Below are 27,398 nucleotides of genomic sequence, written 5' to 3'. Positions count from 1 at the left end.
GCCATCATCACCACTCTACCTCCAACGATGCCAGACGCTAACACCACTGCATGCAACCTCTACAGTTGGGTCATAAACTTCACCAACACATGCCCCCTCAAGAAAGCTACAGGACGAGACAGCAAGAAAGCAAGCAGGTTCACCCCTGTACATCAAGCATCCAAGCACTCCTGCTGATGACTCAAAAATACATGGAGGAAGAGCAACACCCTATAAACATGCACTACCTACAGAACAGCCACCACAGCACACCACCAACTCATCAAATCCACAAAGAAGTCCCTCCAAGACAAAATCCTCACTAATGCCCAGAACTTCTAATAATTCTTCTCCATCATCCAGGAAGTTGTCAAACCTGGCAGTGAAACAACAGACGTCCCACCCTCCCAAGACCTCTGCAACAGACTCAGCACCTTTTTTCACCTCAAGATGAAGAATCTCTATGACAACTTCGACAACCAAGAACTCTGCATCGCTACAGCCCCCAGCGATAACACCCAACAGACCCTGCTCACTTGGACCCCTTTCAAGACCAAGAGGAGCATCCACTCTTGGGCACCCTCAGACCCCTATCCTCCCCACATCTTCCACAGAGCCGCCTCTGCCAGCGCACCTGAACTATGCCGCATGATCAACTGCTCCCTCAAGACCGCCACATTCCCTGATGACTGGAAACACGCCGAAGTCAGCCACCTCCCGAAGAAACCCTCTGCAGACCCGACAGAGCTCAAAACTTCAGGCACATCTCCCTGCTTCCATTCACAGCCTAGTTCATCGAAAAGGCCGTCAACACCCAGCTAGCAAACTTCATGAAAGCCAACAATGTCCTGGACATCTCCCAATCTGGATTCTGCTTTATGCAGCAACCACAGCACTGAGACCGCCCTACTTGCCGCCACCACCGACTTCCGCTCCCTCCTTGACCAAGGCCAAATGGCAGCCCTCATCCTCCTGGACCTATCAGATGCCTTTGACATTGTCTCCCATCATATACTAGCCACCAGACTCCACGATGCTGGCATTCATGCAAAGACTCTCGACTGGGTACACTCATTTCTCACAGGCAGAACTCAGCAAGTGAGACTCCCACCCTACCTATCGAAACCAACAGGGACCAGATGTGGAGTATCCCAGGGATCCTCCCTCAGCCCCACCCTCTTCAACATCTACATGGCCCCCATCACAACCATCATCAGAAACCACAGGCTCAACATCGTCTCCTATGCCAACGACAACCAGCTCATCCTCTCCCTCACCAAGGATCCCAACATCACTCGGCACAGCTTCCAAGAAGGGAAGAAAGCTGTCACTGCCTGGATGAAGAAAAGCTGCCTGAAACTCAATTCTGAGAAAATAGAAGTCCTCATCCTTGGCTCCACCCCCTCCACATGGGACGACACCTGGTGACCCCCCCGCCCTCGGAAACCCCCCACCTGACAGACCATGCACGAATACATATTAATCAACGTAAGAGTGTCAACAAATATCATAAAGTAGTCCCGGGCGGCGGATGTGGATGCAGTAGGTGGACTGGCGGGGAGCCGTCTAGATGCAAATTATCTGGGCGTGAAGAAATCCCCCTGCCGCCAGCCCATGGCGTTCTTACACAAAAATGTGTTTATGTTTTCGGTCTCCCGTAATGAGGAGAGGCTTTGGGAATAATTATCCACATGAACTTTTACAAGATCAGGTTGTATTAGTTCCCTTTCTCACATTGTAGGTCTGGATACTCTAGGGTGTGTCCACTAGGTAGTGGGAATGATTGTTTCGGTCCTGATGAATGCTGAGCTGATCTTGAGCTCTTTAGCAGAAACATGTTGAGCATATCTTTTTGTTTTTCACTATTATTAGGACTTACTGGTTCAAATTAACACAACCACTTATTAGTCCTTTTTTGTTTCACTGGTTTTAATTGAGTTAGAGCTACCCTCGCATTAAAATGAATTGTTTGAAGAGTAGTCAACACTCTTTTTAAATCACTTCACTCACTAAGTCTGATTTTCCTTTCTACTATCTGGGACCCAATGAAGACAACTGGCTACCAACTTTCAGTTGGGGCCTGAGGGTCCTTTTAGTTCACACTGAGCACGTGTATTTCACCTTCTTATTAACTGGTTATCTATTTTGGTAAATGTAATTCTATGACTTTCTGAACTTTCATGGCTCTTGTTTTATGATATTTGTTGACACTCTTACGTTGATTATTATGTATAACTGGAAGGGGTAGAAGAGTGGTCCTTTGACCCTTTCTCTCTGGTTGTTTGAATTTATTTATTAGACCATGCACGAAACCTCAGCTTCATACTAGACTCATCACTCATGATGGTAAGTTTCTATGGGTAAGCAAAGTTTTACTATACTTAACTCCACATTATATGTACTTTGATGAAATATATATCTTCAAGGTAGGTAGATGACGAATAGCAAATCTTTACTTACCTATTTGCACTTACTGTTTCAAATTTTGGTCCTCCATATTTTTGACAGAATATTCTGTTAACGTGATATTTTTAGCTCTGATATTCAATCAGACAACCCCCATCATATGCTGAAGAGGAAGCTCATTCCCTCCTTGTGCACACGGTTTAGCTGGTCAAACAACTCTTTGGATATAAACGTAGCTTATCATTCTGATTTTAATTTTTCATAGTTGTTTCAGTCAAATCAGTCTTACATAATGGTTCCATTACGTTTAGTTCTTCCCACATAGGGATACATTTAGCGACAAAATTGTTTAAAGCACAGTTACGTTTTTAGAAGTTCTTATTGTACAGGGGTATGCATTGAAACATTTGTAGCTCAACAAAGGCACATTGAGGACCAAAGAGAGGATGTCTCACACTCTGGCCATCCATTCAATTATACTCAGTACCATCATGTAGTCATGCTTCTATGGCAAAGTATCTAACACTTGAGAAAAACACATGACATTTACTCAGACAGTTTAATTGGTTGAACTAGGCTCTGTAGTTTCCAGGGTGATGTGTCTACGCAAACTCATGAATTTGTGTTTCCTAGTAATACCTGCTGCTATTCGTCAAGGATTCAGGGAGGTCTGGTTGTTTATTTCCTTTCCAACTGTGTGTACTGGATCAGTCTACTGACTTTTTAAGGTGTGTTTCCTAACGTTTCTGCTTCCTTTTTGAGGTGGGCCACACTTTTAGCTTCTATCCATTATAACTCTGACCCAAGCCATTGCTTAACTGATGGTGACAGAGGTTTTTTCACTTTTATTTGATGGATTTCCTGGCTACTAAAATTGTTGAATCAAGAATCTGAACTTGGTATTTCGAGATTTGAATCATTTTTAAAAGTTCCTAAAAGAGCAGTGTTCAGATCACTGCACCCTATTGTAGCTGAAAGTATACTCATGATCTTACTCCTGTACATAGACAATTGAGGTAATTCCCCAAATATATGCTTCATCCCAGCCTATACTGGGTGACACCCTTCCTGTATCCAATAAAATATTAATCAACACCTGACCTTCCAGAGTCATAGAAACATAGAACCTTTTCTATTCACAGTCAATTTGCTAGGGAAAGGTGAGTTTTTCAGCATATTTACATCAATGGCATCATAGTTATTTTGGGACTCATTAATATATGTTGTATAAGTGGGGTTGGGACCAACTACCTGTTGTATCTTCAAGTACAGGTCACCCTCAAGGACAACTCAATGAGTTCACGGTCCTATTCAGAAGGTTCGGTTCTAAAGCTCTTAAAGGGGGCTGTGGCTTTTGGATTATTTCCCTTATATTTTGGACTCATCATTTAGTTTGGTTGTCTCAGCTTTCAGAAATTCCCTAAAATTCCCTAAAACCAGTACTGTTTTGTACTGTGGTGGTTTTCGTCTCATGCCAGGAGCCTTTTCTATAAGTTGGTGGTTCACCTGCTTCCAAACTGAGGCCATTAGTAATTTTGAACTGGAGTAGCGTGGGTGATGATGTGATGTATATCTCTCACTGCAGGGACACAGCCTTGAACTAAATGCTGCTGAATATTATTTGGTACAGCATAAAAAGGCATATTTTTAAATCTGTACCTCACTACATCAACATAACAACATTGTTCTATAATTGAGAAAATGGCTGCTTTATTGAGGTTCAAAACTCTGGTTGGTTTTCATCCACATCACAGATCAGAGTGTATGCTGGCCATTTTGGCTTCATTGGGCCAGCAATAGTTTAAAACACCTGTAACAAATCCCTTTTCTATTCACTCTTAGTTTTCAAATTCTGGTCCTTTAAAGTAGTAAAGAAACTTGAAAATTCTGGAGAGAAACAAGAGATATAATCCTACCTCACCCAGTAATCCTTGAGTCAAATGTGAATCAATAAACATTTAAAGCACTCCAAGTGCTTTTTCATTTTTTATTTGGCATTGGGGTGATGCAAACACATTGTAGTGTAGCTCCTATTTTCCCAATAGGCTCTGCGCATTGGAATAGTGCCTACAGCAGTAAAGGCCTAGGCCAGACGTTAACTAGGTCTACTACTGTCGATACTAGACTTAATTTTTGGGTTTGCCAGCTAAGCTCAGAGTTCGCTAGAAACTTTCTCGAATGTTCAAGGAAGGATGAACTCCCCTGATTAGACAAGAAGGGATTTAGTTTCTGACAACCATAGAACATGACAACTTTGCTCTCCCCTAATCAAGAGTCAATCTCGAGAGTCGTGTGAGCACAAGGCAATTATTTTACTCAGTCAGTACGTGCATTCTTAGTCTCATCAGAATGTAGAGAAAAGGAAGAGATGGGCGTGTTCAATAAAAGATGTTATTTATTGATCAGTCTCTTTTCTCGTACAAGAGAAATGGATCGATATTATTGCAATACTTATAGTTAAGTAAAGTGCATACATTAGAAGCAATAGTATAAAATAATACTGTAAAAACATTGATATGGTTTCTGAGCCATATGATGTTTAAAATGAATAAAATATATTTACATACACATATACATTTGACTAAACGTACTCAACTGGTGTTTCTAAATACGCCTACCCCGTGTACCTGACCTAAGTCTAATGCGTGGGCGGGAATAGAAAGTTACAGTTTAGTTTAAGTTTGTTTTTGCCAAGTGAATAACTAAAGAATTCTCTAGGAGGGGTTATTCAGTTCTGTACCTGGAATTTAGGATGAATGAGGAATGGTATCTCTTTCTCTGCTCTCGATATTCCAGGCTGCCTGCGAGGGCTGCCCAGAAGCGCCGGTGCTGGGTCTCTCGGCTTGAGATAGCAGCGCGTCTCTCAGCGCGTCAGGAAGGCGGGGCTGCTGCCTGCGGGGTCTGCTTCTGCTCTCGGCTTCGGCAAGTATGGCTGCTCCGTCTTGTCACCACGCGTGTGTTTGCATAGGGCAAGGTCGGCAATATTTATACCTTAAAGGTGCCGGGATTGACGTAAGGATGGACATAGGTACGTCAATAAAGATGTCATACGACTTGCTCGTTAGCACATTCTTTACTAAAGTTCTCTGTGAAATCAAAACAATGGCCGCACGGATTATCCAGGTTGTCATAGGTTTGATTTGTTATGAGAACGTCGTATGCCTTATCAGGGGCTGGAGGAATATCGCTTGTCTAATTAGATCTCAAGCGTTATGACCTAATCAGATAACACGTTCCTGTGCCGTAGTGTGACTGCGTCAGATAACGGTATCTGCATCATGGGGAATTTCTTGCCTCATGGGCTGACTGTTAGTTAACTAGCTAGGTAGCTTAACCAGAATAGGGTCAGGAATAGGGGGATCGATTCAGAACCTATAGAAATACACGACACCCACTCCACGCTAACTATGGTCATATCTACTAATCTATGCATAGTATAACATAGTACAACATACTATAGAGTATAGTGTATACCTTACCACCCCAAAATACATAAATGCATTTCGAAATTTTCAAATATACTGAAAAAATTGCAGTCATATATATTGTATGCACTTAAGCTATGAATTAAATGCAAAAGTAAACACGCATTGTTATGCATTATTGCTTGTTGGTATATGAGAAATACACATGAAATGGCTCTTAATATGGTTATACAGAAAAAAAGTCGAAACCATTTCATCACATAAAATCTATTGCGAACATACCAGCGGGCAGCTAAAGTCTATAAAGTCTATAAATTATCTAAAATAGAAATCTTAGTTCTCTAGGAATAGTCTCTTACTTTAAGCAGAAAATCAGTGTCCCGGGAAAAAATATATAGAAAAATATTTTAGGGGCTTGCTGAAAAAAGTTGCTGTCCGTGAACTGGATTGTAATTGTTCATGTGACTTTATTTTTAAAGTTGAAGGCCGAATTCAGGGAACGCCGTGTGCGAGTTTACTCAAAAGTCTCTATTTCTGTTCCGGAGAGAACATCATATCATTCAGGCTTTCGAAAAAACTGTCAACAGCTTCATGGGAAAGTTCCTCTAAGTCGGAAATAGGGGTAACCATGCATTCATGCGCATGATTGTCTCCATTGACATTCTGATTTGCATTGCTGACAGAAGGTCGTACCTGTTCGATGCTGCTTTCATCTTGAACTTCACTACTCTTCAATCGCAGTGGTGAAGATTCCAGGAATGCCGTCATCAGAATTGGCAGCCTTTGAGGGCAGCACAGTGCGTGAACCTTGGTAGGAACCAACAGTGTATCTGCATCCACCGGCGCATCCGATTGTAGCGTCAGACAGGTGTCTAACACGCATTCTTCTCCGCATAGCAGACACCTTAGTACAGGTAAAACACACCTTTGCCACATTGGTCGAAATGATAGAAACCAAGTCATGTTTAGGTCTCTAAGCCGGGATAGTCCCAGGATTTTTGATATCCGGTCCCGGTATCCAATGGCTAGGATCGTATCTTCCATTGTCGCGAGAGTTTGATCTGTGACATGGGTTGCCATAACGAAAAATAAGGACTAGGAATAGGATTCCTGCAATTAGTCCCAGGATCAAGGGAAGTCCGCCAAAAATCGAATGGACGAAGTCTGGAAAAATACCCAGTATGGCTTTGAATGGTGTTAATGCCATCGAAAATACTGTCTTAAATACCTTTGAGACCCCTGTGGTATCAGAAATATTTAAGATTTCGCTCAGGATTTCCGCGAAATGTACGGGGAAATTAGTTGATAATAATGTATGTATCTCTGCAGTCGTCCTTGCGACTTGTAGATCATACGTTTCTTTAGATGACGTGAGCCTTGTAGGCGTCTGTAGAAGCACTGTTTTCATTCTGCTTAAAGTATCTATTCGAATAGAAGTAATTTTCAAACCGGGCCATGCCCTTGCCTCCCTGTCTGGAAGGGAGCTGGGAAACAAAGAACGTCCACAGCACTTGACCTTCGCCGTCGTAGTGACGAGATAAGGAGTCCCGGGCATAAGACTACAGCATCTGCGGTCTACAATAAGAATGTAACTCCCATTATAGAGTCTTTGAAAGAATGGTTCTATTTCAGTTGCAGGTGCGCCTTGCTGGTGACATGAAAGGTTGTATGAATTCCCTTCACAGGCTCCATGCAAACTAATACCGTTACACAGAAGCGTGCCGCTTAGTGACATAGCACAATTGTTGCCACTAAGAAACACTTTCTGTCCTTTGTTACTGACACATGCATGTGAATAGGGCAGGTTCCATGTTGTTTTAAGGTACCCCTTTCCCAATTTCTCGTACATGCCAGCCTGTATATATTTTTGGCAGTATTGAAACCTGAAGGTTGAGATTGGAATATTTATGATTCCGTGGATTATCCATTCACTGACAGGTCGTTCTGACATTGTCAACGGTAATCTTTCTAGTTTTTCAATGCTCAAGATTGTATAATCAGCACCCTTCTGAGCCATACCGATTTGTCTATCAGTAAGGTTAAAGATTTGGAATAGTGACGTTGTGTTGATTAAACGCCAAGGCACATAGCCTGAACGCAGATTTTGTAACGTCCAGCCAAGCTGTACAATAGAACGCAATTGTGACTGACCATGTTGTAATAACAGTAAGTCTTGCGATAATATATCGATTGCTGAAGACACAATGCTGTCCAATGAAAAAATTCTGGAGGACAGAGTCATTAACCCATTGTCCACTACAGAAAGTGATTTTTCCAAATTAATACGGTCAATTTCCCGTATTCTTTCTGCTGTCTCAATTTGAGTAACCTTCCAGGCCTCATTGTATGCTGCATATACAGAGGCTGCTATGAAACGCTTTTGACGCTGTTTGCGTGGTCCCATTATGAAATCACGCAAGTCAGCACCATCAGTAAGTAAAGTTAGGTGTTGCTTAATTTCAGGCAGTGTGGAAGTTTGTAGCCATTGAAGGCATAATTTGCCCACACTGTAGGTTGTTATTATCCCTGGGTGATGTCTTTGGGGATATCTAGGGTCTGGCCTGTTTATTTTGAAACCCTGTGTTTTATTCAGGAATCTATCTTGACAGTTATTTGTATCTGTGGGCCAGATCAACCATTGTTTCCAATCAGGATGTGTTCTGTTTTGGTTAAGTATATGGTTTATGTCTATTTCTTCATCTGTTTCAGAGTTATTGCTAAACATTGTTGGCTTTGGAATAGACAGGTTATTTAAATCTTTGATTTTGGCTAAGCCAAGACAGGTGGTTTGTTGAACGGTGTCATTTAAAAATATCATTTGTTCTGGGATCATGCAGGCTCTAAACAAAGCTTCTATACCCTGTACTTGCCATTCTTTTGTACCCCAAACACTTTTCAAATCAACATGTTTGTCCCAATAATCAAATCCAAAAGTATTCATTTTTTCAAAGAAAGAATCTGAATATATCAATTTTGTGTTGGTTATCATGGTTTTCATCCCTGTCTTGTTTGACAATTTGTAATAAAATGTTTCAGCATTAGTTATGTTAAAACCTGAAAAATATGAATATTTGCCATACACGGTTCTAGAGCTCCCTCTTGGAGGTGTAGCACAATGTTCCCATTGATTAAAATTTAAAACATTTCTAGGTTGTGCAGATTTATGCAAGAAATGGTTACCATAATGGTTATAGCAGTACATGCTGTCATAATTTGTAGAACCCTGCAAATAATCATGTTTTGTAAATTTAGCAGACATTACTAAGTCAGACATCATATTGTTTATACTTTCAAAGTCCCAATCATCAGCAAATGAGTTTGGTTTTGCAAAGTCACTCAAGGAGATCTTGATTTGGTGTGGATATTTCAGGATCTCGACCGGACCATAAATTTCATAGTCAGTGTTGTCCCAGGCTACCCCACCAGGTATTGGAATTGCTGTGAAGTTGGCTGAAGAAAGTTCTGAAGAAAGTTCTCTTTTCTCGACGTGTGAAGATGTGTGTGGTTTGAGGACCAAGTTGATGTTCTGACTTGCTGTGTCCATTTTAGCATATTTTCCCTCAATGAAGCGTCCCAAGGTAAATACCATGATGAGCCAAAGTATGAGGATAAATGCCCCAAAACCCACCCAAAATTCAATCCATGGAGAAACCAGATATGTTTCTTTCAGTTGTTTCAAAAGTTCCTTAGCTTTGTCTTTAAAGGATTTTGATGATGGCTGTGTCTTTTGTTCGCTGAAACCGTCAGAGGAATCATCGAAGTTGATGAAGTAACCGGATGCAGTTCTGTCAATTGTTCCAATTGGTTCAGGATTTTTGTTTCTTGCATTTTCACTTGGTACTTCTGTATAGATTGGTGTGTCTCTGCTAAATGTCTTTATTTGGGTTTTTAGAGGTCTTAGTTCTATTGCATTGTTGCATAGTCCTTGTTGTTCTTCTGTAGGTGTTTCGAATGTGATGAGCCTCTTTGGTAGGACCTCTGTACTGGTAGCAAACCTTGGTGTTCTGCTACTTATTGGGAGTCCACTTGGCCTACTGTTGGTTATCGGCCACATGTTGTGGTTTTACCAGGTCGATGGATACAACTCGGTTCTCCTTTTTTCCAGCAAGTGGCGGTAGTACAACTGATCTTGTCCCGTTGACAGACAAGACAGGAACTGCTTTTCTGTAAGAAGGCCCAAATTCCTTCTTTACCGCGATCTTCTCCCTGACTAGATCCCCGACTTTTGGAATCCAGACAGGTCTTGCTGGGACAGGTGGTGATTCTTCAGTGGTCGTTGGCTGTTGTTTCAACTGTATGTTGCTCAGGTCTTTTCTTGTTTTGTTTAAGTCCTGCAAAATAGCCAAACGGTCTTTGACATCAAAGCTTTTTTCTGTTACCACTGAAGTCTGACTATCAAGGTCAGAGATCAACATCCTAGTTCCGAATAATAATTCGTACGGACTGAATCCCTTCAGAGAATTTCTTGGCAAGTTATTAAGACTACGTTGGACACTTATTAGATGTTTGACCCACCCAGCTCCCGAACCTAATATCCTTTCTATTATAGATTGCTTTCTGTCTTGGTTTTTTCTTTACACCATCCCATACCCTCAGGAAGGAAGTGAGAAGATTCCCGCTGGGCTGTGCTCATTTGGCCATTCTTTCCCCCCCCAGGCTGGATTGCCTGAGAAAAGTAAAAAAAAAATGGTCGAACGTAGCATGCTCTTAGCGTATATGCCATTTAGACTCGCAAATCTTGTATAACAGTCCGGACGTCAGCCGAGTGTTGTGGATCTACATTATAAGTGGGAACTAGCCTGTATATGTTAATCGCAAGCCATTCTTTTTAGTGGTAATGTTATCTGCCTTGATACGACGAGGTATTAAACTGCTTCTCTCCCCACTGCGATCTCTGTTGCAGTTTGGGCAGTTTTTTACAAACATGGTGTAGTGCAGGCTCATGCCTGGCCACCAGTACCGTGATTGTAATTCTTCCAGAGAATCCTTTAATTTAAGGTGTCTGAGACCCTCGCCCATGTGTGCGTCTGCGATTAACAAGTTTCTCCTGTCCATGTTTGGAATCACTCTATCCCCCACTCCAGGGATTCGAGCAAAAGGAATGGAGTTTGCATCTATGATGTATGTGTAATTGAGTGGATAGTTGATCGGTAACGCCGAGCAGTCGCCTTTTGATGACGTTTTTACTGCCAGCAATGTTTCGCCGTCAATGTATTTTAATGTACGCTTTTTTCGATCTACGGGAGCCGGTTTACTGGCTGCCGCTGCGGCTGTTTCAGCCAATGAATTCCCTACAACGTGAACGCCATCACGCTGGTGACTCAGTGAGTGTGTCACGTGAGTCTTTGGTAGTTCTTTTTTCAAAAGAGCTACTTGTTCCCAGAGAAGTCTCTGCTTTATTGGTGCATCCGTGTCATCTTTGTAATCGTTCTGAATCCAGGTCTGCAAATCCTTGTTATATGCTTTGACGCAGAAATATGAATCTGACACTATAAGTGTCGGGAATTCGCGATCCGCATTATCTAGCGCCATTTTCAAAGCTAATATTTCAGTTTGTAGTTCTGAATTAGTTTCTACTGAGTGTGATTTTGTTAATAGAGGTCTTAGTTTACCTCCGTGCCACACTTCTTTTGTAATCTCACATGTGGGATTGTATGCATGTTCTCCCCAAACGGAGGGTTGAGCATGTCCGTCTGTATAGATTACACAGGCGTAATGTCGTAGAGGCAGAATGTCGATTGGCAGAGGATACGTTTTTTCATATTTTAGATTTTTTAATTCTTCTAGTTCTGGATCAAAGAAGTAATATACTTTGTCCGTTGTGATTGAATTTACCCATTGTAACCATTCTGGATCCAATGTTGTTGTTGGTAAATTACACGGTGTTGTTAATGCCTCAAAAGCTGATTCTGCTGTTCTGACTGTGATATGTCTACCGTCAGCTATGTCTTTTTCTCTAGCTATTGCGGTTTGAACTGCTTGAACAATTTTTCCTTTGTTGTTGAATCTCTGTTCAGCTTTTGTGTACAAATGTGATTTGAATGCAATTGGTACCTTATCTCCCTCATTAGAGGTTAGGTATGTGAATCCGTATCTCCCTGGGATGACTCGGATCACAAGGTTGCGTGTATTATCACGGGTTTCTAATTTTGTTTTAATTAGCATGTCTGTTTGTAAGGATCTCAAAATTTCTGTGTGTGCTTGAGTCCAACTGGATCTTTTAAAGTCTGGTTTAATTAGATCGTAAAGGGGTTTGACCCTTTCTGCGTAATTTGCAATGTAAGTTCTTCCGAAATTTAGGAAGCCTAGAATTGACTGTAGGTTTTTTAGCGTTTTAGGAGCTTGGATTACGGCACATTTCTCTAGGAAATTGTCTGCCAGGCTTTTGCCTTCACTTGATAACTCATATCCTAAGAATAGGACCGTCAGATGGGCAATTCTGGACTTTTTGAAGTTGAATTTGTAACCCTCTGCAGCGAAACCAAGTATTATGGTGTTCACTCTTTTCAAGTGAGTCTCCAAGTCATCATCTGTTAAGTAAATGTCATCGACATAAGATAATGCTTCATCATCATATAGTTGTAGTAATTCTGTTACTCTTGCTGAGAATACCCCCGGGCTGTTCTTGTACCCCTGGGCTAACCGACAGAATTGTTTTTGAGTGCCATTTACTGAGAATGCAGTTAAATATCTGCTCTCTGGTGCTATATTTTGACAAAAGAATCCGTTGGAGATGTCCAAGGTTGTTTTGTATTTTTTGCGCACTATGTTATTCATTAGTGCAGCACTGTGTGAGTTTTGCACTGCAAAAGTTTTGCAACATGTGTTAAGGTGTCGGTAATCCAAAACTAGACGGTACGAATTGTCTGGTTTGGAGACCGGAAACAAAGGATTGTTCATTTGTGAGGTGCAAGTTTCAATCACCCCCTGGTATTCTAGCTGATCTAGTATTTCATTTACTTGTTTTTTAGCTTCTTGCTTAATTGGGTACTGCCTTTGTGCAGTAGGTTGTGATTTTAACTGGACTTTGTGAGGAGGAGAATCCTCATCCCATCCTACATGATTTTTATATAAAGCAGGTGCTAAGGCCACTGCCCACTTTCTAGCAAGTGTATATTTTTTATGAATCGGTATTTGATTCGAGAAGGCAGGCATAATTACTTCTTCGCCATGAGGGCACTCCCTGACAAACTCTGGTGGCCAGTCTTTTTCAGCTAGAAGGATGTCATAGCCCTTGGATAGGTTATCCCAAAATAGTCCCCTTATTTTCCTAGTCTTATCTCCCTCTATACGTAATGTTATCTCGTATATTTTGTGGGGCTTGCTAACTCTGGTATCTGCAGTTTCCACTTGAAGGTATTCATTCGTGTCCACTGTCTCCAGATGATTCATAAGGACTTTGCGAGCTATGCTCACCTCTGCTGCGCTGTCTAGCATTGTCTGAGCCCATTCTCCGTTTTTCAGTTGTGTCCTCAGTATTCTCGGCATTGTTAACTACCTTGATACTGGCTACCTTCTTTTTTGGAAATTGTGATTTCTTTTTCAGTTGAGCAGGTTCCTTGTCTTTGGACTTGGCGTGCTCTTCTGATCGTCCTCTTCTTTCCGATTTCTGCGAGGAATTCTGAAAAGATTGAGAGGGACGTGTATCAATGTCTTGATATCTATCAGGTTTTTTAATATTATCCCTATTTCTAAGGTTATATCTATTCCCAGAGGGTTCACTCTGAGGTGACCTTTGTCTCGGGTTCGGAGATTTCTCTCTTCGCCTAGGAGACCTTCCTCTGGACTGGAATTTCTTTTCTTTAGGATTGGACTGTTTATTTCCATCCCAGTTCTTTTTTGGTGAATTATTATTAAAAAATATTTTTTCTGGACTTGTAGTCAGTTGCGGTTTTACTGGTATTCCACCTAGACTATCTCTGCCTAGTTCTTCATAGGATTTTTCTATGATTCTGGCAATTTCAGCTGGTTGGTCTGCTATATCTGTCTCTTTTAACCTCTGGCGGATCGCCACGTTTGCTGCTTCACCCTTTATGTTGGCTAGTAATATAGCCGAGACCTGCTTGAAGTCTTTCAGTAATTTCATACCAAGAGTTAAAGCAGGTTCTGGACCGTATTCATCTTGAATTTGTTTTAGCACATCTGGTATCACCGAAATGGATGGGACACCGTGCGTTTTTGTGTAGATGGAAGCAAAGACTGTACCCCAAGTGTCACAGTCCTCAATGTGTGGTGCGATTCCCATTGGGAGACATATAGTCAGAATCCTGTGTTTTTCTAATGGGGTGGTGTCAGGAAACACCGCCTCTATTTGGGTAATTTTCTGTGCCAACCAGAATGGTATTTGTTCCCGTTTAGCTGGAACTTTACCTAGGCAGGATTGGATGTTCTGTGGTGTGATTTTATTTGTGTTCCCCTGGTGAGGGGTCAGCTGTGGAATTTTAATTGCTGGCTGAATTGTTGAAGTCCGCATTACATACTGAACTAATTGTCTATGAATTTTTAGTAGTTGTTTTAGCTGTATTAATAGCTCTGCTGCAGGCATTCTTTCGATGTCTGGATGTGGTGTGTATCCGGCTAGGACCGGCCACGTTGCTCCTGGTCTTCCTAAAGGACCGAGCCTTGTAATGTGATTGTTATGTATTAGGGCGCCATCAAATAAGAGCAAATGCTCTTGGAATTTGAGTGGTACTTCCACCTCCTCGAAAGGAGTGTACTCATTAGGAGGTTCCTCTACTTTGTAATAGTGGAAGTACTTTGTTACAGCATTTGCTGCTGGAAAATTTATCCATGTATAGTATACCTCTGTCTGCCGATATTCGTGTGCCTCAATTACGAATATGACTGTGCCACCTCTAGGTGTCAGTCCATTTTCTATAAGTTTTAGAGTTATAGCTCTTCTTTTGGCGACCTGGATGAGTATTATATCCGGGTCTGCATCGAGTGCTGTAGTATCAGCTGCTGCTATTTCAGTAGCTAATCTAATTGCCTCTCTTTCATCATCACTCTCTGCCATTTTACAGACAGGACGGTATTATGTTTGTTTGCAGATCAGGTTTCTTATGGAAACAGAGATTAGATGCACAATATTCTGGAACTGTTTTATCCTTCAACGTTGACTAGACCAAGAACCATACATAGGAGTTCCCTCCTGCGAGGTTTTGGAGGATATTATATCCTTTCACCCACTCCAGACGTCTTTGGAGTATTTGGGAAAAGGGGTCTGAGTGAGAAAGCACGACTGAGTTACTCTAAATGTCTTACGTTAGTTTTATCGCCCTTTCCAAACACGTTGGGCGCCATGTAGTGTAGCTCCTATTTTCCCAATAGGCTCTGCGCATTGGAATAGTGCCTACAGCAGTAAAGGCCTAGGCCAGACGTTAACTAGGTCTACTACTGTCGATACTAGACTTAATTTTTGGGTTTGCCAGCTAAGCTCAGAGTTCGCTAGAAACTTTCTCGAATGTTCAAGGAAGGATGAACTCCCCTGATTAGACAAGAAGGGATTTAGTTTCTGACAACCATAGAACATGACAACTTTGCTCTCCCCTAATCAAGAGTCAATCTCGAGAGTCGTGTGAGCACAAGGCAATTATTTTACTCAGTCAGTACGTGCATTCTTAGTCTCATCAGAATGTAGAGAAAAGGAAGAGATGGGCGTGTTCAATAAAAGATGTTATTTATTGATCAGTCTCTTTTCTCGTACAAGAGAAATGGATCGATATTATTGCAATACTTATAGTTAAGTAAAGTGCATACATTAGAAGCAATAGTATAAAATAATACTGTAAAAACATTGATATGGTTTCTGAGCCATATGATGTTTAAAATGAATAAAATATATTTACATACACATATACATTTGACTAAACGTACTCAACTGGTGTTTCTAAATACGCCTACCCCGTGTACCTGACCTAAGTCTAATGCGTGGGCGGGAATAGAAAGTTACAGTTTAGTTTAAGTTTGTTTTTGCCAAGTGAATAACTAAAGAATTCTCTAGGAGGGGTTATTCAGTTCTGTACCTGGAATTTAGGATGAATGAGGAATGGTATCTCTTTCTCTGCTCTCGATATTCCAGGCTGCCTGCGAGGGCTGCCCAGAAGCGCCGGTGCTGGGTCTCTCGGCTTGAGATAGCAGCGCGTCTCTCAGCGCGTCAGGAAGGCGGGGCTGCTGCCTGCGGGGTCTGCTTCTGCTCTCGGCTTCGGCAAGTATGGCTGCTCCGTCTTGTCACCACGCGTGTGTTTGCATAGGGCAAGGTCGGCAATATTTATACCTTAAAGGTGCCGGGATTGACGTAAGGATGGACATAGGTACGTCAATAAAGATGTCATACGACTTGCTCGTTAGCACATTCTTTACTAAAGTTCTCTGTGAAATCAAAACAATGGCCGCACGGATTATCCAGGTTGTCATAGGTTTGATTTGTTATGAGAACGTCGTATGCCTTATCAGGGGCTGGAGGAATATCGCTTGTCTAATTAGATCTCAAGCGTTATGACCTAATCAGATAACACGTTCCTGTGCCGTAGTGTGACTGCGTCAGATAACGGTATCTGCATCATGGGGAATTTCTTGCCTCATGGGCTGACTGTTAGTTAACTAGCTAGGTAGCTTAACCAGAATAGGGTCAGGAATAGGGGGATCGATTCAGAACCTATAGAAATACACGACAACATGTGCTGGACCTGGTCTGAGAGGTATTAAATGGGAGCCCTTGATTCAAAGTGTGAGAAAACCTCTCTTTGTTCCTCCCAATACTGTGATTGAGAATGAGACTACTGACTCTCTCTGTCCAAAGTCACTGTTCTCTGTTCATTGTGTAGAGACAAGTATTTCTCTCTCTCTCTCTCTCTCTCTCTCTCTCTCTCTCTCTCTCTCTCTCCTTTCTCTCTCGCTCTCTCTCTTTCTCTCTCTCTCTCTCTCTCTCTCTCTTGTTCTTCCAAGGGAGGCAGGGAATTCTCCACCCTCTGCTGGCCTCTAGGAAAGTTCAAGGAAACTCCCCTACCTCCACCCAGGTCTTTCCTTTAATCAGTCAATAAATCAATGAAACATATATAGAGCGGGGCAAATCAGCGAGGGTCTCGAGGCACTGCAGCTGTTTGCTGCTGCATGGAGGTTTGATCATTCAAACAGGTCTCTAGTTCTCGTCTGAATTGCTGGAGTGACAGTGTGGTCATGAGTTGCAGGGAGAGGTTGTTCCAAGCTGTGGTTGCCAGGTGCGATAAAGAGCGCTCTCAGCTGTTGGCTCGACAAATCCATGGGGTGTCTGCAAGGTACAGGGAAGCTGATTGAAGGTGTCTGGTCTGCTGGTGGAGGGTCAGTCATTTGTTGATGTATACTGGTATTTTGTTGTGCAGGCCCTTGTAGGCAAGGGTCAGCATCTTGAACTGGCATCTCTTCTGAATCAGGAGCCAGTATAGTTTCTTGAAATATGGTTTGATGTCTGTCCTTCTGGGGTGGTCAAGCATGGGTCTTTCTACTGAGTTCTGAATTGTCTAGAGTCTCCTCATGATGTGTTCAATAAGTCCTAAATAGAGCATGTTTCCATAGTCCAGTCTGCTGGTGATGAAGGCCTGCTTGACATTCCTTCTGGTGTCTTCTGGGAGATACCTGAAGATCTTGTGGGGCATCCAAAGTGTGTGGAAGCAGTTGGATGAGACTGTGTTGACTTCCTTCTCCATGGGTAGCTTTCCTTTACCCATTAAAGACCGTCTCTCTTGACTCTGGGTCCCCAGGTCTTCATGCATTGTAATCCTGGTTCTGACATCAACTGATAGTCTTGGGACACTGGGAAATCTTGTCTATAAAGATTCTGGTAATGTTCTAATCCCCCTTTTTTCTCCAGTAAAAAAGGAAGCCTTTTTTTTACTTCTTGTGAAGTTAATTCCCTTTCTTGCACATGTTCCTCATCCTCTGTTCAGTCATCATCTAGGTCACATGCTTCAGGATTACAGGTCCAGACTCCAATTTCTCTTTATTCCCCAAAGGTAGCTTGTCTCTAATTAAAAGCCAAGTATAAGGCCCTTTGAGAGAGCTTATGTTCAACTAATATAGACTTGTTTAATTTTTTATACGGTTATGAAGGTCATTTTCACATTTCTGTTTAATTTCCATATCATTGTTTATTTGTATGTCTGAATAATGAAATGGTTGCATCACATGTCTTGAATAATACAAAGTAGTGAAGTAGGGTGCAGTGACTTAATGCACTGCTCCTCAGTCTGCTGAAATAAATAGCAGCCACTAAAAACTGGTGGCCAGGTAATTTCTTTTCTATAAACTTTTGAAAAGTTGGCATCTTCTTGTATTAACCATTTGTGCATTCCTCCAGTGTCCTTGGTCATGCGACTGATAATGTCTCTGCTTTTGGGGTTTGTGTATTCTTTTCAGACTGTGACACAAAGGGGAATATGTGTAGGCAGCATAGGCCTTATACCAGAATGGCTGAAGGCAGAGCTGTGACTTGCCCCACTCACACATCAAAGGGATTGCCTTCAGCACATTCAAAGCAACCTGCGACTAGCCTTTTGTCTTCTTCTCCTGGACTTCTCTTCTGAAAATGTTCGAAGTCCGAAGGTAAACTGGGACCTGGCCAGCCCCCCTTGTGTATCTGAACCACGTTTCATCGCGGTCGGCCTTAAATTTGACTTTGCCCTAGTCTTGTGCGACCAAATTACTGAGGTTAATGCTTTGATTGTTTAGGCGCTATTTTAGTCTAAAAACTTCACAAATTCATAACTGAGTCTACTTATTGAATTGTATTTGTGTTATTGTCATATTGTTTATCAAAATATAATTTTATAGTGCTTTGATTGTTTAGGCGCTATCTTAGTCTAAACATTTTACAAATTCATAACTCTGAGTCTACTTTATTTAATTTGTTTTGGTGTCGCATTATTTATCAAGATGTATTTTTTTTTCTAAACTGGCTTGAGATTGTTCTTGTGTTGTGTTTTCACATTATTATGGCTTGTGTGCTACATAAATACCTTACACGTTGCCTCTGGCTTAAGTCTGACTGCTTTTGTGCCAAGCTACCAGATGGTGGAACACAAGTTAATTTAGTGACTTTTGTGGTTCACCCTGACAAGGATTGTGGCTGTTGTCTGAGTGGGGCTTCCACCTCCCTCAATCAATAATCCATTTCTTACAAGTAGTAGCCTTCTCCACTGTTATACTTCAGACTCTTTAAAGGCCTGTTTCATCATTTCTATCCTTCCCTTGGGGTCTTGCTAATTTCCTCTGTAGTTGTTCACTATCAAAAAGTGAACTTTTGTGTCCTAATCTTTCACAAGTTTCCCTTGTGAATATTTGTTTTAGCTCGTCTAATTTCATTCATCATTTGATTACACTCCACTTACACAGACAGGATCGAATTACACAAATCGTGGCAGGGTTCTTCTACTTCCTTAATATATTTTCGAATCCCTACACATGTTTTTAGATTACCATCAGCCAGGATGGTATTCTCTGCCATCCTCAATTGAAAACTATGTTTAATCTTACTACGTGTTTTATGTTCTTGTTTTAACTGATCTGTACGCCTATAAATCATTTATCACACCTTCTTTACATCCTAGAGTTGTTCTAAATTTTTGATTTAATCTCTTAGTACTCCAATATCTAACTGTGCTTGTTTTAACTTTTCAGTTACCTTTAAAACATGCATTTGAAGAATGTCTGGACCCTCTGTTTGGGGCTTACATTTACCTTCCATTGTGAAGTAATTACTAGGGCACAACTAGAGTTCTCTGTTCACGATTATTCTGCAATGCTATTATATCATATGTCTTCTGAAATAACCTCCTTTCAGTAGCCCAAGTATGCGGTTTGGTGTGTTCTATGATATTATGGGTCATTAACTGCTGCCAATGCATAAAACCTCCTGTGTTCTACATTTATGTTTTATGCTACTACTCCATCAACTAATGTTGCAGTCCAACTTATGTCATATTAGCTATTATTGTTTTTAGTTATTTTAGCAGAACATGCATAATCAATATGCATTTTGGTTTACAGTGCATGTTTATGGTATTTACCACACTCAAGAACCAACTGTTGTAAGTTCTTCAAATACTTGACCAGTCCCTAGGTTTGGAGAAAAGGGTGGGTGGGCAGAAAATTTGAAATAATTACCAGGTTTTCAATAAAGTTGGAATAATTAATAACAATGTATTTAATTCAAGTGTATGTGTTATATTTTCAATACAATTTGATTACAATTGATGAGTTTGAGTAACTCCATAGATATTAAAGAGCCACTACGTTCTATTAATTAGAATGTTTGGATTAAGTAATTCATCAATCAATTGTCTAAGGTCATAAAACTGTCACAGACTAGCCAGATTGTAACACACTAATTAACTACCTTTTTTACTGGAGTCAATGGGCATGAGTTAGATTTTGGCAGATGGGTTACTCCATTACAACGGTGACGGATATCCTGTTCAGTGACATATAAATCCCATTATATCCTATGGACAGGTCCACCGAGATCCAAATCAGGTCCAATGCATTGCTTAAGAGGTTGGTTGGTCTGAGAACATTTGTGAGTGCCCAAATCCTTGCATCATTTAATACCTATGCTGAGTTCTTCAGTCAAAACACTATATAACGCTCTTTCCTACTGGGCACACCCAGAAGAAGTAACAAATAGGCAATCTCAACAACAGTCCTTTTCAATGCATATACACAGAGAAAACCTTTTTACATTGTCTGGCAGAAAAAAAACCTTGTTATTCCAGTTGCAGAGAGAAACACACTTTTAAATGTATTTCTTGTATTTAGCAATGATTTCAATTGTCATTCATTTACAGATTTAGATTTCAGGATGAAAAGACTTAGGGCTAGATGTAGGTAATTGTAAATTACCGATTCGAAAATACAGAATTTTACCGATTCAGTATTTTCGAATCGGTAATTGCTATGTAGGTAACAAATCGGTAAAAATTACCGAATCGTTAAGATTCGGTATTTACCGAATCGGTATTTACCGATTCTGTAATTGCCATTCATTCCTATGGGCCTGAAGGCAAAATAGGGAAAGAGTCAAGGATGGCAGGGTGTCACTTTGACACCCTGTTGAACCCCTGATTAGTGCTTGTGTGCACATGTGGCACACATACATGCCCCAAGGGCATGTATGTCTGCCACATGGCACAGTTGAAAATGCATTGATTTGCATTTTCTAAGGTATTCCTTATTTACAACCAACTAATAGTTGGTGGCAAATAACGAATCCTTAAAGCACATGAGCACTGTTTAAAGTGCTTCCTACATGTCATTTACCGATTCTGTAAATACCGAATCGGTAAATGATGATTCGTAAACACCGAATCGGTAAATACCGATTCGGTATTTACCGAATCTGTAAATTGGCCCCCTACATAAACTAAAGCCTATTACCGGCCGGTAACGGCCGAAATTAACGAACTTCGGCCATTACCGACCGGTAATAGCCGTCCTACATCTGGCCCTTAGTGGTCTAAAATGTAAACTGTCTTTCAGGATTCTCTGAATCTTGTTCTCTGAATGGAACAGGGGAGACACACTTTTCTGTCTCCCACCATTCACAGCTGTGACCACATAGCAGAATAATGAAGGTCTCTGGAAGTAGGAAAGGGACTTTGATAAGAGAGAACACAGAGACACTTACTCTTCACCTCTGTCCAAGGATGTCTGCAGGATGTAGTTGATTTCTACAAGATAAGAAACTTGCAATAAAATGTTCTATCACTGTAATAGTGAATGGCTGTAACTTATCAATTTGTAACTAGCTCCCTGGAGGTTTATGTTAGCAAGTGGTAGCTTTGTCACCTTGCACTCTTTTTGTTAAGGTCAGAAATAGTTTCTACTTCTATAGAACTGCAATATACCCAATAATGCTAACATCCAGTTGTTCTCTATTTTCAGAATTTTATAAGTGTATATAATAATTTTATAGCTTGCCCATGACATTCTTATAGACGTGTAGCATAGTCCAGTCTAAAATCCTTCTTTTTCCATCAGAGGACAAACCTAGCCTTAGAAAAGTTCAGTTAAATGTTCAAGAAATACTTCAAAGTTTGTTTTACTCAACGACACAACTTTTCTGAATAAATCTCTCCTGCTTTCTGTTTTAAATAAGTGAGAGTTCATGGCCTGCTTTGAACTGTAGGTCATTTCCAGAAGGCTGCTGGATAGTAGGTTCTCTGTGTCTTTGTCTGGATGGCACGGATACTACATGATAACTTTCAACCCTTCTTTCTCTGCAAGGAACCTACAGCCTGATTCATCAACGGGCCGTTTTGCGAGCCCCTAATAGCGATTCATAGCGAATCGCTATTAAGGACACGCAAAACGGAATTCATGATGTATTTAGAGAATAAAAAGCGAATCGCACGCGGCCGAAATTCGCATTAAAAACGCTATTTCCGGCAACATCCGTGTCGGAATAGCGATATCTCTAATAGCGATATCTCTAATAGCGATATCTCTAATAGCGAGATCGTCAATAGCGGGACCGCAAATAGCGCGAGATCGGGAAAACGGGAAGTCGCATTTGGAGCACAGCGATGACATCACAACCAGGAAGCAGCCAGTTCCCACCCCCATTCACCACAGTGAGGCAGACCTCGAGGCAGCAACAGAGACAGCTCCTGCAAGGACACCTGCTAAGTTGGACTACCACCTCCAATACCACTGCAGCAATGGCAGAGGATGCAGTACTTGGGCCCAGCAACCCCGGGCGCAAGAGGAAACTCAAGTTTTCGGAACAAGAGTTGGAGCACCTAATTGAAGGGGTAGTGGAGAACCACTCCAAACTTTTTGGTAAAGACTCAAGGAGGGTGCCCGAGCAGGAGAGGCGCAGGATCTGGCTCAGGATAGCGGCCGCAGTGAACTCTGTGGGTGTGGCCGACAGGTCACTGGAAGACCTGAAGAAAAGGTGGTACGACCTCCGAGGTCGTGCCAAGGAGAGGGTCGCAGAGAGGCTGGGAGAGTCCCTGGGCACTGGAGGGGAAGGACCTACAGTCCCTAAAAACACCGCCCTGGAGGATCGCCTTGAGGACACGCTGGAGGAAGAGGCGTGTATTGGAGTCACCCGAATGGACTCATCCCGCCCCACCCAAGAGAGCCAAGGTAAGTGGCATGCGACTGCGACCCTGTCCCCTATGAATGGCCCTGACCCTATAGCCTCCCATAATGTTCCAAAGTCATGCCATCGGTGCACATCAGTTAATGCCCTAAAGCATTGTGGGACATGTAGTGTGGCCACAATGTACAAGTACCCCAATGCAGCCAGACAGGGCCAAAAGTACGCAATGCTATAGGCAGTCAGGGAATGTCACCCAGCATGCATGTAGCAAGTGCACGTGTGACAGATACATGCAACTAATGTACGTCCACTACCCCTCACAGGTGGCGCTGACAGCAGCGACAGCGAGAGGCTGCACATAGATGAGGATGCACAGGATTATGAGGAGGAGCAGTCACACACACAGCCTCCTGCGCCTGCCGCAGCAACAACACCTGCAGCCCGGCCCACCACCACTGTGCCTCCAGCCTCTGCCACTGCACCAACACCTGCAGCCCGGCCCACCACCACTGTGCCTCCAGCCTCTGCCGCTGCACCAACACCTGCAGCCCCGCCCACCACCACTGTGCCTCCAGCCTCTGCCGCTGCACCAACGCCTGCAGCCCGGCCCACCACCACTGTGCCTCCAGCCTCTGCCGCTGCACCAACACCTGCAGCCCGGCCCACCACCACTGTGCCTCCAGCCTCTGCCCCACCAGCAATGCCTAGCTTGACACCACCAGCAGCTGGGGCACCAACATCAGGTCCCGCAACAGCGGCGACACAGCGGCCACCCACTGTGGCAGGCCAGCAGAGCAGCCGTGGCAGGGCTCGCCTGCAGACCAATGCTCCCAGCACCAGGAGGGGGAATGGACAGCGGCTGCCGAGCATGAGTGTCGAACGTCGCATGCTCCGGATTCGCCAGATGCAGGCACGCCGGCAAGGGGCCATACAGCTGCAGCTGCATAACATTGGGCCCCAATGTGGCAGGGGTGGGGGACCGGATGGACCGCATGATGGCAGCCATTGCAGGTGTGGGGGAGGGGATGACCCGCATGACTGCAGCCGTGGAGGCCAACACAGCTGCAATGATTAAACAGCGCAACACGGACCGGCGCCGCCACCGTCAGCTACTGACCCGGCTGACGGCTTACACCCGGTCAAACTATGTGATTGGCAATGCCACCTCGCAGCTATCGCGCCGGTGCCTGGCGCAGCAGCAGCAGCTCATTCAATGCTGCGAGGATGTTGCCAGGGTACTTGAGGGCCTGACCACTGCCGTGATGGCACTTCACCCTGCTGTACCTGCCACTGTCGGGGATGACGATGCCAGTGAGGGGACATCAAGTGTGAGCAGCCACCCTGCCTCACACGTAGGGGCGCTGAGACGCAGCACCAGGCCCAATGCAGGGACACGTGCGGTAGATGAGGAGGAGCCGGAGAGGCGCTTGGGTGCTTCGCGCCGGAGGCGCACCTGACTCAATAGTACTTTTACAGGCACAGGCTGAACATAAGCCTGCCCTGTGTATTGGACGCAGCAGTATGCTGAAATACTGTTTGCAATGAAAGGATGTCTACTGCAAACATTATTGTGATTCAAACAATAAGATTTAATTTGGCAGCACACATTGGCGTAGTGTCATTATTAACGTTTGCATGCAATTGTGATATGTTGGGTGAGTGGAGAGGGTTCACTAGAAACAGTTCATTGTGATGTGGTTGCGGCGTCTGTGGCCTTCAGCTGGGTTCTCCCCGTGTGCATGACGCCCATGTGCAGGTGGCTGGTCGTCCCCTTCTGACTCACTGCCAGAGATGTCAACAGGTATCCTGCGCTTGGTGGCAATGTTTTGGAGTCTTGCGCAGACAGCCACAATGCGGCAGCACAATTCAGGACTGTAATACATGGCCCCACCTGTCTTGCGCAGTATGCGGAACCGGCTCTTCAGTAGCCCAAAAGTCCGTTCTATACAATTCCTTGTCCGTATGTGAGCAACATTGTACCGCCGTTGCTGTGGTGTAGCAGGGTTGAGGTATGGGGTGAGGAGGTATTCCCGGAGGACGTAGCCACTGTCACCCGAATGAGAGGATTCAGAAAAGGGGGTGGTGATGAACAGAGTGCCTGAATTAAGCAGACCACTCTTACCCAGTCCAAAGATCAGGGCTTGATCCATCACCGTTTTTTAGCTCACTGCACCATCCCAGCTCAGAACTTGGCTATATGCAAATTAGTCTGTTCCTGTCCCAGTGCATGATGGGAACAGGGCAAACCAAACTACCAAGCCAATTCTTATACTGGGAAGGAAACAAGCTTCCGGGGACCGGTTTCTGCCATTTCAGGCGTCGTCGGCCCGGCTTGCTTGAATCCTGATGGTGCAATGAGCAAGGGACCCGAATGAGAGGAGCAGAGGGTGAGTGCCTGTGCTGCGCAGCTACTTCATTGCAATGTGACATTGTTGACAAAGTGTACTTACCAAGTAGGTGTCCTTCCCCAAAGTCTCCCCTGGCCAGTCGTGTGTGGAGGCCGCTGTGCCGGAATATAAATGAGTCATGGGTACTCCCTGGGTACTGGGCCACAATGTCAGTTATGAATGTCTTGGCATTGCAGACCATCTGTATGTTGAGGGAGTGGTAGGACTTGCGATTCCGGTACATGTACTCCGTCGCAGCTGGTGGGCAGATGGCGATGTGGGTGCAGTCTATGCATCCTATCACAGATGGGAAATGGGCCACATTGTAGAATTGTAGCTTTGTCAAGTCCTGTTCCTGTTGGCTGGTGGGAAATTTGATGTGTCGGTGTAGCTGGGTAAGCATTGCGTCAACAAAACTCCTGAGGCAGCGTGACATGGTGGGCTGGGATATCCCCCCAGCAGCCGCTACTATCCCCTGGAAGCTCCCAGAGGCCAGGAGGTGCAGGCTACACAATACCCGTACATGTGTAGGCACAGCATTGGTCCGCCTTGTTGGGTGCTGCATCAGGGGGTCAAGGTCCAGTATTAGCTGGATTATCATTTCCCCATTCAGGCGGTACTTAGCATATATCTGCTCCCTGGTTTGGCCCAGCAGGGTGACCCGCTGGCGGAATATCCTGTCCTGTATTCTGCGTCTCCTCCGTGCTGCTCGCTGTAGCCTTCGCCGCCTGACCACCATGTACATTCCTGGCATTGTGAGACTCCAACTGCTGCTGCTGAATCTCCTTATGTGTGTTTGGTCAGGCCTGCACCTGTTCCTGATTGGCCAACGGTTTTTCAAAAACAAACTCTAATGGCTTTTATGGTTACCACCTGCTTTGGGTTGTCCTTAATTTGCGCCTCGCAAACAGAGAATTTGTGGTTTTTCGCTATTAGAGAATTTTCATGAATACGATTGCGCTTGTATTGCGAAATCGCAAAATTTTTTTTTTTTTTTTTTTTTTTTTCTCACTTTTAGAGCGCACGGCTACCCCAAAGGGTGTCCCGGCGCTTTAGCAAAGATGCCCCTAAAAACAGAAAAACCAAAAGGTATACAGTCTGCAGAAACGCGGGTTACTCGGTGAAGAACAGAGTCTTCAGCTCCTTCCTGAAGGCCAAGAGATTATTTGCTTTCCGAAGGGAAAGAGGGAGTGCATTCCACAGGCAAGCTGTTACGTGTTGGAAAGAGCGACCTCCCATCCGCACACGTTTGACCACAGGCACCTCCATTTTGGCCAGGTCCGCCGACCGCAGAGACCTTCGTGGCACATAGAAAGCAGTGCGCTTCCTAAGGTAGAAAGGGCCGGTCGCATGGAGAGCTTTAAACGCCAATGTGAGGAGTTTAAATTTAATTCTCACCGCGATTGGTAGCCAATGAAGCCTGGCTAGGAGCACTGAGGCTCTTGCTCTCCTCGGCAGGCCATAGATGGCTCTGGCCGCCGAATTCTGTGTGACCTGCAACCTAGATATCAAATATTTAGGTAGGCCCGCGAAGAGCGCATTTGCATAGTCCAGGCGAGAACCCACCAACGCCTGAACTATATTCCTGCGGTACTGCAAAGAGAGCAGGGGCAGAAATTTTCTAAGCATCTTGAGGATGCTGAAGCATTTCCCTACAAGTCCCAGGATGTGGGGACGAAAAGATAGATCAACGTCAAGCACCACTCCAAGATTTTTTACCTGAGCTGAAGGAGCCTCAGGGGGGAACATGTCCTGGGGCCACCACGACTTCCAGTCTGCGTCTGGGGCACAGCCAAAGAAGAGCAGCTCAGACTTGTCTGAGTTGCACTTTAGGCTGTGCCGCTGGAACCACGCAAAGACTGCGCTCAAACAGTCCTTAATTCTGCCGCCGTTGAAGACCTCACCCTTCCTGCAAGTGAACAGAAGCTGGGTGTCATCAGCGTAAGAGATGACCCGGGCCCCGAACGCCTCCGCTACCTCCGCCAGAGGGGCCATGTAAATGTTGAAAATGGTGGGGCTCAAGATAGATCCTTGAGGCACCCCCACCTCTAGCGCAGGCATTTCCGCCGAGAACGGCGGAGCCCAGATCACCTGTCGGCGGTCGGCAAGAAAGGATTGAAACCA

Source organism: Lissotriton helveticus, chromosome 6 (genome assembly GCF_964261635.1).
Source record: "Lissotriton helveticus chromosome 6, aLisHel1.1, whole genome shotgun sequence".
Lineage (NCBI taxonomy): Eukaryota > Metazoa > Chordata > Amphibia > Caudata > Salamandridae > Lissotriton > Lissotriton helveticus.
Note: the sequence above shows the minus strand (reverse complement) of the source record.